Raw genomic sequence first — 13,506 nt, 5'->3', positions numbered from 1 at the left:
TTTATTACAGAACCAACTGGGAAATGTAAAATGTAGTGGCTTTTTAGCATAACGTCTCATTTTGTTAATGATTTAAGTCAGATCTGAATTCTGGAATTGAAACTGACAATGTAATATAAGGCACTTAATCAAGTTTAAAATAAATGTAATTAATTGACTTCTTTCCTTAAGAAAATTTCTAACCTAATTTCTAAGTTAATTGGTTTGTATTGGTTAGTTCCCACCCCTATTTTTAAGAATACATATAGGCTGGTATTCTGCATTGGGAGATGCTATACATAAATGAAATCACTCTGACCATGAGGTCATGAGTTCTAGGCCAGCCCGTGGCGGGGTGAGCACTCGTCAATTAAAAAAAATAGCCCCTGCTCGTTGCTGACCTGGCAACCCGAAAGATAGTTGCATCTATCAAGTAGGAAATAAGGTACCACTTATAAAAAAGTGGGGAGTCAAGTTTAACTAATTTACGACCTGGAATGAGGAAGTGCCATCAGAGTGGATGATGAAGCAGCTGTTCCCCCCTGTGGCCAGAATCAAACATCCCCTCAGAAGAAGGTTAAATTGCCTCTGCATCTGTCTGTCTCGGTCTCTGTTTAATGTGTTTATGGGCATTGAATGTTTGCCCTATGTGTGTATAATGTGATCCGCCCTGAGTCCCCTTCGGGGTGAGAAGGGCGGAATATAAATACTGTAAATAAAATAAATAAATAAATAAATAAATAAATATGTTCCATACCTACATCTCCTAACATGACACACACTCCCTGCAAAGAAACCCAATCTTTATGCCAGGAAGCTCTGACACAAAAACCATAAGAAGTTATTGCAGTGTCACAAGTCAGAAATATGTCATTGTAATTGCTGAAGCCATTAGTGCATTCTCATATATAACTGAACAATTATACAGTAATGGTCATGGTCTCACTCACCAATATTCTACGTTGGCTACTAAGTGAAGTTTGCATAATTAAGTAAAGACCTTTGGCCCAACATCCCCTCTTGCCACCAGTCCACCTTTAAAACTCAACAGAGATCTGGCAGATCTGGTGGTCCATTCAACTGGTGCAAAAAGGATGACCTTTTCACTCCCCACCCACTAGCAGGCAAGGCTGCAACTATCAGAAGGTGGACTCCCACTATATATAGCTTCACCTTATTGGCAAGATAAGGATGGAAAGGCCATCCACCTTGCATGCCAGTCAGAAGCTCATCAGACTTCCTTTGCCCAATTCAACTGCTGACTGTTAAATTGAAGTGAGGTGGCAGTTATATAGGTTAACAGTAAGACTATGGTTACATATTAGCTATACTGGCAACAAAGGTCTGCATAGTTAAAGCAATGGTATTCCCCATAGTAACCTATGGATATGAGAGCTGGACCATAAGGAAGGCTGAGCGAAGGAAGATAGATGCTTTTCAACTTTGGTGCTGGAGGAAAATCCTGAGAGTGACTTGGACCGCAAGAAGATCCAACCAGTCCATCCTCCAGGAAATAATGCCCGGCTGCTCACTGGAGGGAAAGATATTAGAGGCAAAGATGAAGTATTTTGGCCACATCATGAGAAGACAGGAAAGCTTGGAAAAGATCATGATGCTGAGGAAAATGGAAGGAAAAAGGAAGAGAGGCCGGCCAAGGGCGAGATGGATGGACGGTATCCTTGAAGGGACTGGCTTGACCTTGAAGGAGCTGGAGGCAGCGACGGCTGACAGGGAGCTCTGGCGTGGACTGGTCCATGAGGTCACAAAGTCGGAAACAACTGAGTGAATGAAGAAGAAGATAGATCTATAACTCTAAGTTAATTATACATTTATTTCTGCAATACCATATGACCCTGTACCTTAGGAGATACATTCCTGATGTACCCTGGAAACCAGGGATAATAGTGAATCCTATGAAATGAATTAATTTTGTCAGATGTTACCATAGAGTCAGCCTGGAAGACCTAGAGAGGTATCCTGTCCAAGAATGTGTTATGTTCACCAACCATAGAATCACCTGGAGGATCTAGAAAATTCCTAGTGGAAATACATAGTTTGTTGTAAGCAGGTAGGTGGAATTGTGGTTTTTGTCTTGTACTGATTATACTGTACTGAATACTAGGCATTGTCATTATGCTGGTAACTTTTTGACATTTTGTTGTTTAGTTGTTGTGAAGTAATGCTGGTAACTTGTTTGAAACTGTTGCTCAGTTATTTCCAGAAAATTGTTATAATTTACGTAGTAACAGCCCCTATCCCTTCTATGCATACACAACTGGGGCGGGGGGCGGGGGGGGAGGTAGAGTTTCATCTCGGCAACACACTAGAAAACTAGCAACTGTCCCATGGTAGCAGTGCTGGAATATTACAAGTGCTGGTCTTTCTTCAGGTCTAGCTCAGTGGTTCCCAACCTTTGGTCCTCCAGGTGTTTTGGACTTCAGCTCCCACAGCTGGTAAGTTGGCTGGAATTTCTGGGAACTGAAGTCCAAAACACCTGGAGGCCCCAAGTTTGGGAACCACTGGCCTAGCTGGAAAGCATGTAGTGTGAAGCTTCTTGCAATAATATGACTAAAACAATAAATCCACTTGGCACAGGTAGAGTACAGTTCTGCTGTGCAAGTGCTTTTGCGGTTTTAATTCAGTATGTATCTAACCTGAGGATAAAAGGGGAAAGTGGAGGGTGCATTTGAAAAAGTGGGAGATCACTAAAGACTGTTCTGCTGCATCAGAGCAGTTGAAGGGTTTTATGGCTTTGTCTTGAAGAGCTTTCAAAAGCTATAGCTTTAGCTTCTTTCCTTGGCTTACTTCACTGCTGCAAATTGAATTCAAAGTTCGAAAGCAGTTTGCTGGGGATCAACAGGGCCATATCTTCCCTCCAGCTCCATGTCTTTAATGTATACTGGAAACCTTGGTGAGGTCATTCAGAGATTTAGGTCGAGGTGTTAATCAGTAGGCTGACAACACCCACCGCTATCTTCCTTCCTTATCAGATACAGGTGAGGCAATGGAATTTCTGAACTGGTGCCTGGAATCTGTTATAGGCTGGATTGTGGCCAATTAACTCACACTTGATCCCAACAAGATAGATCTTCCTTAGGCAGGTGGCTCATATTCTCAATGCTGCTGGAACATGGCCATACAGCCCAAAAAACTCACAACAACCCAAATTGACTTCTCTTTGTGGACCTAATTAAACTATGTCATTGTTATGGGGGGAATCTTGGATTCAGCTTTTTACCATTGGAAACCTGGTGGCATGGAGTTTCTTTCAGCATTTAACACCAGTGTAGGCATCCAGATGCCCACAAGCAGGATATGACCACATGTATGCTTTTCTGGCTGCATTTGCCAGCATCTGGTGTTCAGAAGCACCCCAACATTGACACTGGGAGTAACATCATTCTGGATTTAAAATATTTTTCTTTGCTTCTCATCTATTTAAAAAGGCAGATAAAAATGTTAGTGTTTCATTTAAAAACCTCACACTGTTTAGGACAGATACCCCTGATGAAGGACCTCTCCACTCATCTCTACCCAACTCCCAGAAATCATTTCGCCGGCAGTCATTGACAGAATGGCAGGCATGCAGAGTGCCTCACATGCCCCATGCACCCTCCCTTCTTTTCCCATTCGACGGGGACAACAGGACAAGGCACGTTGGCACCCTGTCCCCATCAGATGGAGGAAAGAGCACAAAAAGCAGGTAGCTCTATCGGAAATACCAAAAACTCACCTTATCTTTCGTCGTGGTGAAAGAAGTGCCTTGCAATGCTTCCTTGGCACTTCGAGCATCAATGGGACAGGGCCTGCCAAGCGTCTTGTGATGGTGCTGGGCAGGCCCCATCCCAAGGTGCTGCGAAGGGGCATTTGCCCTAGTGTGATGAGGTGCTCCCATACCAACTTACTCAAGAGTGGAAGTTCTCTGTGGAGGTTCTTCTCTGAGTGTGGATGGTGATGACCAAAGAGACTGAAGACTCTTCCACACTTTCCAGTTACAGCACTACAATTCCACTTAAACTGCCATGGCATCATCCTGTGGAATTCTGGGATTTACAGTTTAGGGCAGAGCTACACAACCTGCAGTCCTCCAGATGTTTTGGCCTCCAACTCCCAGAAGCTCTAGCCAGCTTGTCCAATGGCCAGGAATTCTGGGAGCTGAGACCAAAACAGCTGAAGTGCTGCAGGCTTGGTTTACAGGAAGGATATTGAGAATTCCCCGCCCGAAGGTCTACAGCCTCTCCAAACTGGAGATGCTAGGATTCGATAGGAAGTAACCAGAACCATTAAAGGGAAATCATAGCACTCTAAATGTAAAGGAGGAGGAGAGTGCTGGGTTATAACTCTGATAGTGTTCAGAAAATTGAGGACATATATTCTTTTTTATGCTAAATTGATGTATAGATTATCCACAACACCTTATAGTTTTGCCTTTGGCCATGCTATAAAAACTAATCTACATTTTCTCTTGCATTCCCGTGAAACTTGAACTCTTTTTCCGAGCCTAAACCAAGCTTAACAAAATACCAGCATCTCTTCTGCTTTGTTTTGTGTTGCTGTCTTCCCAAATCCGCCCACCTCCCCATCTGTCATCAAGCTACCGCTTTCCAAATACTCCTGTCAGTCTAATTTAGATTGAAAGCATCTCTCAGTGGGGCTTCTTCCCCCTTATGTTTTAACTTCTCTCCTCAGTTGCCAAGCACAATAAAAGGTGCAACAGAAGACAGAGATAAAATAATAATGAGGAGGAAGTGGCCACAGCAGGCTTGCTGAAAAGGATGTCATAGCCAGGTGGGAAATTATATAATAATTACAGGAACACTTCCCCAGCAACATCTGTAATGACTGAGCAGTTTGCATTGTCTTGTTTCCCAGCAACGAAGGAAAATGCAGAATGCTTGAGGGGCTGGCTAGGATTATGAAAGTCCTGATTAGAAGGTACCTGTGTGAGACTGGCACAAGATCATTCCCATTGTGTCTGTCTGATCCCTGCATTAAGCCTATCAAGGTGAAGCATGTGATCTGACCCAGGAAAAGGTAAGAACTTTTTGGTTAAAGCTACTGAAGTTGGAGAAGCATGAGCCAGAAGACCAGGAAGGACAGGTTGCTTACATTCCGACTTCTACATTCATGGGGGATAGGGGTGCAGGATTCCAGTGAAAGTGTGAAAACCATGAATTAAACATATTTTCTCACGTGAGAGAACACATTTTTAGGCATCTCTAGGCCAGTGGTTCTCAACCTGTGAGGCCCCAGATGTTTTGGCTTTCAACTCCCAGAGATCCTCACAGCTAGTAAACTGGCTGGGATTTCTTGGAGTTGTAGGCCAAAACACCTGGGGACCCACAGGTTGAGAACCACTGCTTTAAGTCCTCCAGCATGACTAAATGGTCAACCCCTGGTGGAAATTAACCACAGAGTTGCACTGGAAGACCTAGAGATTCCTAGAGAGAACATTGTAATCAAATCTACAACCAAATCTGTAAATGTTAAACACAGAAATGTGGAGGGCTGACAATATAGTACTCTGATTGCACTTGAAAAGTCACCACTACAACTAATAAAATCCTGGGATTGATAATTTGGTGACATACCCAAGTTCCCCAGTTTAGAATTCTAACACCCTTTAGATTTGTCTAAGCTGCAAATCTCAGGATGCTATGGGATGTTGTCATATCAGTTAAAGCAGAACCATATTTCTGTAACTGGTTGGTGAGAAAGGACACCTCCTAAAGAGGTGGAAGAAGATCTGTCATCCAGGGGTGTTTGCAACAGTTTTGTGCTATTTTTGACTTTGCCACTATATCATCAATTCGGAGATTATTTTTCAGGGATGGGTAAAGTGTCCGTTCTCCAGAAGCTGCTGAACACCAACTCCCAGCATTTCTCACCATGTGCTGAGCTGTCTAGGGCTAAGGAGATTCCAAGAACACATGGAGGACTGCAGTTTTATTTTGCAATCCTATGTTTAAAAGTCAACTTAAGTCAATGAAATTAAGTCTAACAGCATAGAACATGCAGCTTGCTGGTCACTATATGAATTAGGATGAATATACACTGTAGAACTAATGCAGTTTGAAACTATGTTAACTACCATGGTTCAATGCTATGGAATCATAGGAATTATAGTTTTAGTGAGAAATTAGCACTCTTTGGAAAAGAAGGCAAAATACCTGATAAAACTACCTTGATTCTATAGCATTGAATCGTGGCAATTGAAGTGTTGTAAAACTGCTTTAATTCTACAGTGTAGATGCGCTCATAAAGGGAATATAAATCCATAATGATTAATAAGAAAAAGAGGCTTACTGTAACCTGGTGGCTGTAGACCTCTGCATTTATTTGATAGCATCAGCAATTTCAGCTACCACGTTTATTTCCGGAAGGCCCCCTATGCTTTAATAGCTGCCTAAGAACCAGAAATTCAGCAGCCAATGCTTTTTCCATTACCGTAAGAAGCAATTTTAGGTCTTAAATTACTGCAGAGTTGTGCAGCTATTAAATGGCTAAGAAGCCCTGCAAGAATACATGTTTAAAGAATTAGAGTCCTAAACACGGTAGAGGTAAAGTCAGTGGCAATTCAGGCCCACAGTCTCCTCTAATAATACTTCCTGCTTGATCATCAGGATAATGCAGCCTCCCCTTGATTCGCCAGTGTCTAATTGGGTAGCATTACCAGCTGAACTGCTGCTCTTCTCTTTGGCAAACACTCTATGATTTAACCATGATATGACAGGCAAAATTGTATTTATTTATTTATTTGTTTGTTTGTTTATTTGCAGCATTCCTACCCCGCCTTTTTCACCCGAAGGGACTCAAGGCGGCTTACAAAATCTGGCAAAATTCAATAAAATAAAACATAGCACATTTAAAACAATAAAGCGTTACTTAATAAAAACAGTATACAAGCTTAAAACATAAATACTTAAATCCATTCATCCAGGAATCTTGAGCGTAAACCTTAATTCGGGCCGTGTAGAGTCATAGAGCTTATTCATTAAATGCTTGCACACACAACCATGTTTTTAAGTTCTTCCTGAAGGCCAAAAGAGACGGGGCCTGCTGAATATTCCTAGGGAGGGTTTTCCACAGCTGAGGAGCCACCACTGAGAAGGCCCTGTCCCTCGTTCCCACCAGTCGTGCTTGCAAAGCAGGTGGAACCGAGAGCAGGACCTCCCCAGATGATCTTAAAGTTCTTGATAGCTCATAGGAGGAGATACGTTCAGACAGGTAAGTTGGACCAGAACCGTTTAGGGTTTTACAGGTCAAAACCAGCACTTTGAAAATAAAGGGAAGCAGTTTTTTTGCTCCAAAAACTGTATCTTTATTACAAGAAAGGCATGATAAAATTCAGGCTGTATCTATACTGCAGAATGATAGCAGTTTGACCACAATACATGCCATGGCTCCATATGGAGCCATGGCAGTTACTGTGGTCAAACTGCTATCATTCTGCAGTATTGTCCCTGAAATGGCACAAAAAATGTGAACACCATTGTCAGGTAGGGTATAGCATCAGACATATCCTTAAAATATGATGAGGCTAATAGTGAATATTTCTGAACTTTAATCCATTATTGGATATATCTGAATTCTAAGAAACCAGCTGGCAGAATAAGAAACCAACATGCAAAGACCTGGGTAGATTTTTAGATCTTACATGTTCACACCAAAACATACATTAAAGTTCATTTAGTACATAATACAAAATTATATTCCTTCCAGTTATTGAAATGTGATTAAATAATAGTCAACTCCAATGAAGCGTTGCTTTATCCCAATCCCCTCAAGCTTTTAGAACCATTTAATTTATTCATGCATATTCCATAAAAATCCTTCAATTATGCCACTATAGTCAGTCTCTTATGCTTCATCAGAGCCAGAACCTGGGGTCTTCTTGGGCTCATTCTACATCAAAACCTTCTCCTGGGGCTAATCTGGAGTATTTCTGATTTGGATCTATGTCACACACAAGACGTATGTACTGATCTTAGTTTGGAATATGCCTGCAATTACGAACTATATTCTTCACCATTCATATGAATTAATTATTCATGTATGGGGAGGTGCTAGGCCTCACAGAGCATAAGCAGCAGGTACAAGTCTAACTGTTCTAGAATTACACAGTCATGGAGCTGGAAGGAGCCTTGTGGGCCATTGAGTCCAACTCCCTGCTCAGTGAAAGAAAGTCACTCAAAGCAGGTAGTTGTCTTGCTTTGCCTGTTTCTGAAGATGTTCAGAAATTGCAACCCACCATTTCTCTAGGTAATTAGCCCTCCTGTGTGCAGGCATGCTACTTCTCTTCTTATTAGGTGCTTCTTCAGATGTTTAGACTACTGAGTCATTTCTCTTTCCCAACTGGGTGATAGGATTCAAGTCTGGACTCAAGATGTTGGTGATGACACTCAAAAGTCCTTGAAGGTATGCCCCTCCCATATATACTTCCTCAATGATTGAGATCTGCCAGACTGGTCTATAGCCTTTTCTTCTTCCCTGGAGGCAAGCCCAACAAAACTGAAGAAATTTTCATCTTTGCCTGCTTTCTGGAGATGATCCATGAAAAGAACTAGTGATTCAAGGCCAGGCCCTGAGAACTGGCAACCCTTTTTCTCAGGGTGTAACCAAATCTGGAGGTGCTCCAGGGATGAGGAAACATCATGTTCCTCTTGAGATTTTAAGCCAAAGATAAGTTATCTTGCTGCTCCACCTAAATTCAGGCTTGGTGGCTTGCTCCCAAGGCCACAATGACAAGTAGCAATCTCAAATTTTCCCACCAACTCCTGCCATTGCACACTGATGGATAAAGTAAGGAGTTGTAAGGATATAACCTAAGGAATTTCTTGAATGTTGTTAATTAATGCTGAGATCATTTGTGTTATCTTGTGTGTATGCCGTTTAGACTGAGGAGAATGTCCAGACCTAAGGCAGAATAATGCTGCTCTCAGGACGGTAATTGTCCCATTCAGCTACAAGGCTCTAAGACACTCCTCTTGATGCAGCACAGCTCCCAATACAGAAGCTAATTCACATTTCCAGTAAAAGGCCCTGTTTATTTAAATAAAATAACACAGTAATTGTCCCAGCAGTTGAAAGAACTAAAGTTAGAAACACATTCCTCTGATTACAGCACTTCCTGACACCTGCCTCTCACAGAGATTTGTTCTGGCACAGAGGAATGAAAACAAAGCAAAACACAAAACGGACTTGATAAATGAGAGGGATATAAAAAGAGGGGAGGTGATTTGTAGCTCTCCCCACAGATACCAAGAGGGGAGAGAAGCAGTTGTTGTTGTTTCAGGTGTCCTCCTGGGAAGTTGTTTTCTTAGAAACAGGAAAGGCCTCATGCTCCTCAAATGCCTTTGGACGTCCACAGAAAAAGCCTCAGCATACCACCGCATCCCATTGTATTGCTTGAAGTCACTGCAGTTCAAGGGAGAACAAATCCATGGGAGGGAGAGCCATTCCATTTCAGTGACTGAAGCGGGTGCTATTACTTTACATCTATAGGAAATGTAGCTAGGTCCTATCCACAGAAATCCTACTACATTCAAGGGAAATAACTTCCAGAGAAGCATGTGGATGATGGCAAGCTGAGTCAATATTAAACAAATTTGATTCATATAGAGAAAAATATATTCAGTGCTAACCGTATTGGCAATATAGCACAAAAAAAATCCGCAAAAGATTTTGGGCAATAAAGGTATTGCTCCTTTGTGTCCATAGAGTTTCTTGATCCTAGAGCATGCATGGGCAAACTTCGACCTCCAGGTGTTTTGAACTTCAACTCCCACATTTCTTACCAGCTAGTAAACTGGGTGGGATTTCTGGGTGTTTAAGTTGAAAACATATGGAGGGCCAAAGTTTGCCCATGCCTGTCCTAGATGATAAGAGTGCTATTCTATATGCCATCCATCACTCACTTTAAAAAATGTGATGGTTAGAATTCACGCTTATGATTAAAATTGGCTTTGTCTTGTATGAATTGAAGATCTGTTCACACAACCATCAATATCAACAAATTTGTGCACTGGATTTGGACCAATTTCCCCTTCCACCAATAATCTTTCACATTGCATCCCACATTGTACAGCAACATTCCTGGCCATATTGGAAATGAATGCTGTGCCAGATGCCAAACTGGTGAGGGGATGAACACCTTCCTTTCCCACATTCCTCTATTATCATGATTTTATGAAATTATTGTGCATTCCAGTGTTATCCACACTTACTTTGAAGTGTTTCATTAATTTCAGTGTGTCTATCTCCCCACTGAATACAAGATTAGTGTAATGCTTGTACCTTTAAGTCATAGAAACTCCATGAATTTCATAGGGTTTTATTAGGCAATGAATATGTGGAGGTATTTTGCCACTGACCTCCTCTGAACATAGGCTAAAGTGCCAGCTTTACAATGTGAGGCACTTGAAGTTCCTGGTTGTAAAAAGATGTCAGCAGTCTGTTTTGTCCTAGTGAACAAAGACAAGATGACTGCTGGAACTTTTCTGTCTATTTGATGAAATCAAAGTGATCTGTCACAAAGAGATCCAAAAAAAAAACCCTTTCCTGTCCTAAAACAAATCACCTAGTGTTCTGCTGATCACATGCAAGAAGCCAAACTCTGTCCACCAACTAGTTTTTCCTTTCATTATACTTCTTCATGACTTTGGGAAAGCAATTTTTTCTTTCTCCCTGGCAAGCAAAAAATCCAGGCTGCTCTTGTTTTCAATGCTCCTTGTTGACTGTGATGTAAGAATACCAATTAGGTCCACATCAATCCATTTTGTTTAGAAAAGCCTCTCTCACACATATACGCTGGACTCGAGTCCTTAGTGCAGTCCTTCCGGGGGCAATCACTTCAGCCCAAATAGGACATTCCTGGACTAACACTGCAAGTCTTTTGTGTACTTGTTGTTTCAGGTGTCCAGTATCACAGTCCCCATTGGGACAGGAAGTGTCCCATGTCACACTGTTTGTCCTCGTGTAGTCTGATATCAGAGGATCGGTGAGCCAGTTCCTGGGATTGGGAGACAAGGGTTTGGTTACTCTCTCCTATCCCATCCCACCCCTGACTGCTACGCCTGCAAATATGCCTGGCTGCCAAATATGGAACAAGACAAGGCTTTATTTAAGCGGCTTCCTTCATTTTCTTCTGAGAGGGAAATATATGTATATATAAACATTTCCATGAACATTTTAAGCCCTGCTTTGAAGTCTGTCCAGAAGATGATAAAGGTGAGCCATGTAAGGGGTTGAACAGTCCTGCACAATGAATGCCTTAAAAAGAAAAAAGTAACATTGGTGGGCACCGCTACTTCTTTCACTTCCATGAATGGGCAGGAAAGGAGATTCCACCTAAACATTAGGAAGAACTTCCTGCCCATAAGACCTATTCAACAGTGGAACTCAGAGCATGGTGGAGTCTGCTTTTTTGGAGGCTTTTAAGCAGAGGCTGAATGTCCATCTGTCTTGGGTGCTTTGGTTGAGCTTTTCCTTACCTGGCAGGGGATTGGACTGGATGGCCCATGTGTACTCTTTCAACTCTATGAAAGGATGAGGTGGTTCTTGTACTCTGGCTTGTTGAGGTCCATTAAAAATTTCCATCACCGCATAGGCAGCAAAATTAATGTATGTCAGAATGTTGGAGACCAGAGTCACCAACTTTCCCCATACTCCAGATGCATTTATTAATTATGACAGAGATCCTGCATTATGATGTTATGGCTAAGAGCCATCTTCTCATCTGACTGCCCCCACCACACCACACCTTACAATCCATTCAGCTGCCCCATGAGATGGAGTATTTCCCCCTCCCACCAGTAATTGGTAATGCACCAGAAAGAAACCAGGACCTCTCTTGCATCTTGTCACAGCTTCTCAGCACACTGTTAACCACTGGTCGGAGGGGTCTGAACATGTCATCCTTCAGCATCCTGCTCACAAGCACTGCGAATCCCTTTTCCTTGGTGCTGCTGGTGGGATTTTAAAGGATGCAGATTCTATTTCAATTATAAACATAAGTAGGAAATAGTAAGTGATCATAAGCCTACTTTACAACATACTAAAAGAGCCCCCAGTGGCGCAATGGGTTAAACCCTTGTGCCAGCAGGACTGCTGACCTACAGGTCGGCACTTCGAATCCGAGGGGAGTGGGTGAGCTCCCTCTGTCAGCTCAGCGTCCCATGCAGGGACATGAGAGAAGCCTCCCACAAGATGGTAAAAACATCAAAAACATCCAGAAATCCCTTGGGCAACGTCTTTGCAGACGGCCAATTCTCTCACACCAGAAGCGACTTTCAATTTCTCAAGTCGCTCCTGACACACAAAAAACATACTAATAGGATGCCAGCCAATATTTACATCTGAACCTTCCTCCTAGATAGCACATCTTGATACATTCTATCCTTAGAACAACCTTGTGAGGTAGATTAAACTGAGAAATTAGTCCTGATCATCATAGCCAATAGCTTCAAAAGAGTTGCAGTTGAGTACAATGGCTGCAGAGAACCAGTTTAGGAAATGATTACACTTTGCCCTCATGTCTTGATTTCACCTTTGAGCAGGGATCCTAATGAGTGAATGCAATTTAAGTAAGAAGCAGCAAGAGCTCCAGAATTTCAATACCTCATCTGTGAAATGTACACTAATAAATCAGACTCTCACCAAAGTCAACAAGCCATTATGTCCTCAGGTCAACTGAAAATCAAAGCCAATAATTAAAGAAATGAGTAGCAGATGCTGGATTCTGAAAGCATTCATCTTCAGTATATCCCCAACTATTAGCCTGCCTTGTTTAACACAGTCATCTTATTTGCTAATCAATACATCCTTAGACATCATAGGCTTCCACTCAGTGCCAAAATTAGACTTCAACAAATTACAATTTACAATGTCCAGATGTTACAGAAATAGTTAAGTATCTTCTGTCTTTGTTCTGCTTGGAAAGTCCCTGAACTTGCTTATCTAGGGGTCACCCGTCAGCCTCCATTAGAAAACACAACCAGGCCCATGGTTGCCCAGTCCCCCTAACTGCACAAACATAGCTTTTAGCATCCAATGAAGCCATACTCCCCATCCTAAGTGAGCAAGCACTTAAAAATATTAAGACAGCAATTACTGCTGAGCCCTCCCAAGAATAACTAAGGCTGCATACAATCTGTCTGATGGCCACTTGCTATTTTCCCATTGCTTTTCAGAATGTCAACTGCTTCCGTTGTCAATAGTTGCTATTAATGTACTGGTGGTTATGCAATTGTTTTATGTTTTCATCCTTTTCTACAAATGTACCTTCAATTAGGCAAAATTCATAATGACTTGCCTGCTGCCTTGAGCACCATCACACCTCAAAGCAGTTCTGGGGTCCCTGCTGAAGAGTTTGTGTAACTAATATAGCAGCCATGTGGCTGAAACCAGTCCAATAGATCTTTGTTCCCTTTTAATGAATTTTCATCCTGGCAGAGCACCAGGATGAGTCCTGCGCACCTAACCTTTTTTTAAAAAAAATATATCCTACCTTTCTCATGATGTAGGCAG

Source organism: Anolis carolinensis, chromosome 2, assembly GCF_035594765.1.
Source record: "Anolis carolinensis isolate JA03-04 chromosome 2, rAnoCar3.1.pri, whole genome shotgun sequence".
Classification (NCBI taxonomy): Eukaryota; Metazoa; Chordata; class Lepidosauria; order Squamata; family Dactyloidae; genus Anolis; species Anolis carolinensis.
Note: the sequence above shows the minus strand (reverse complement) of the source record.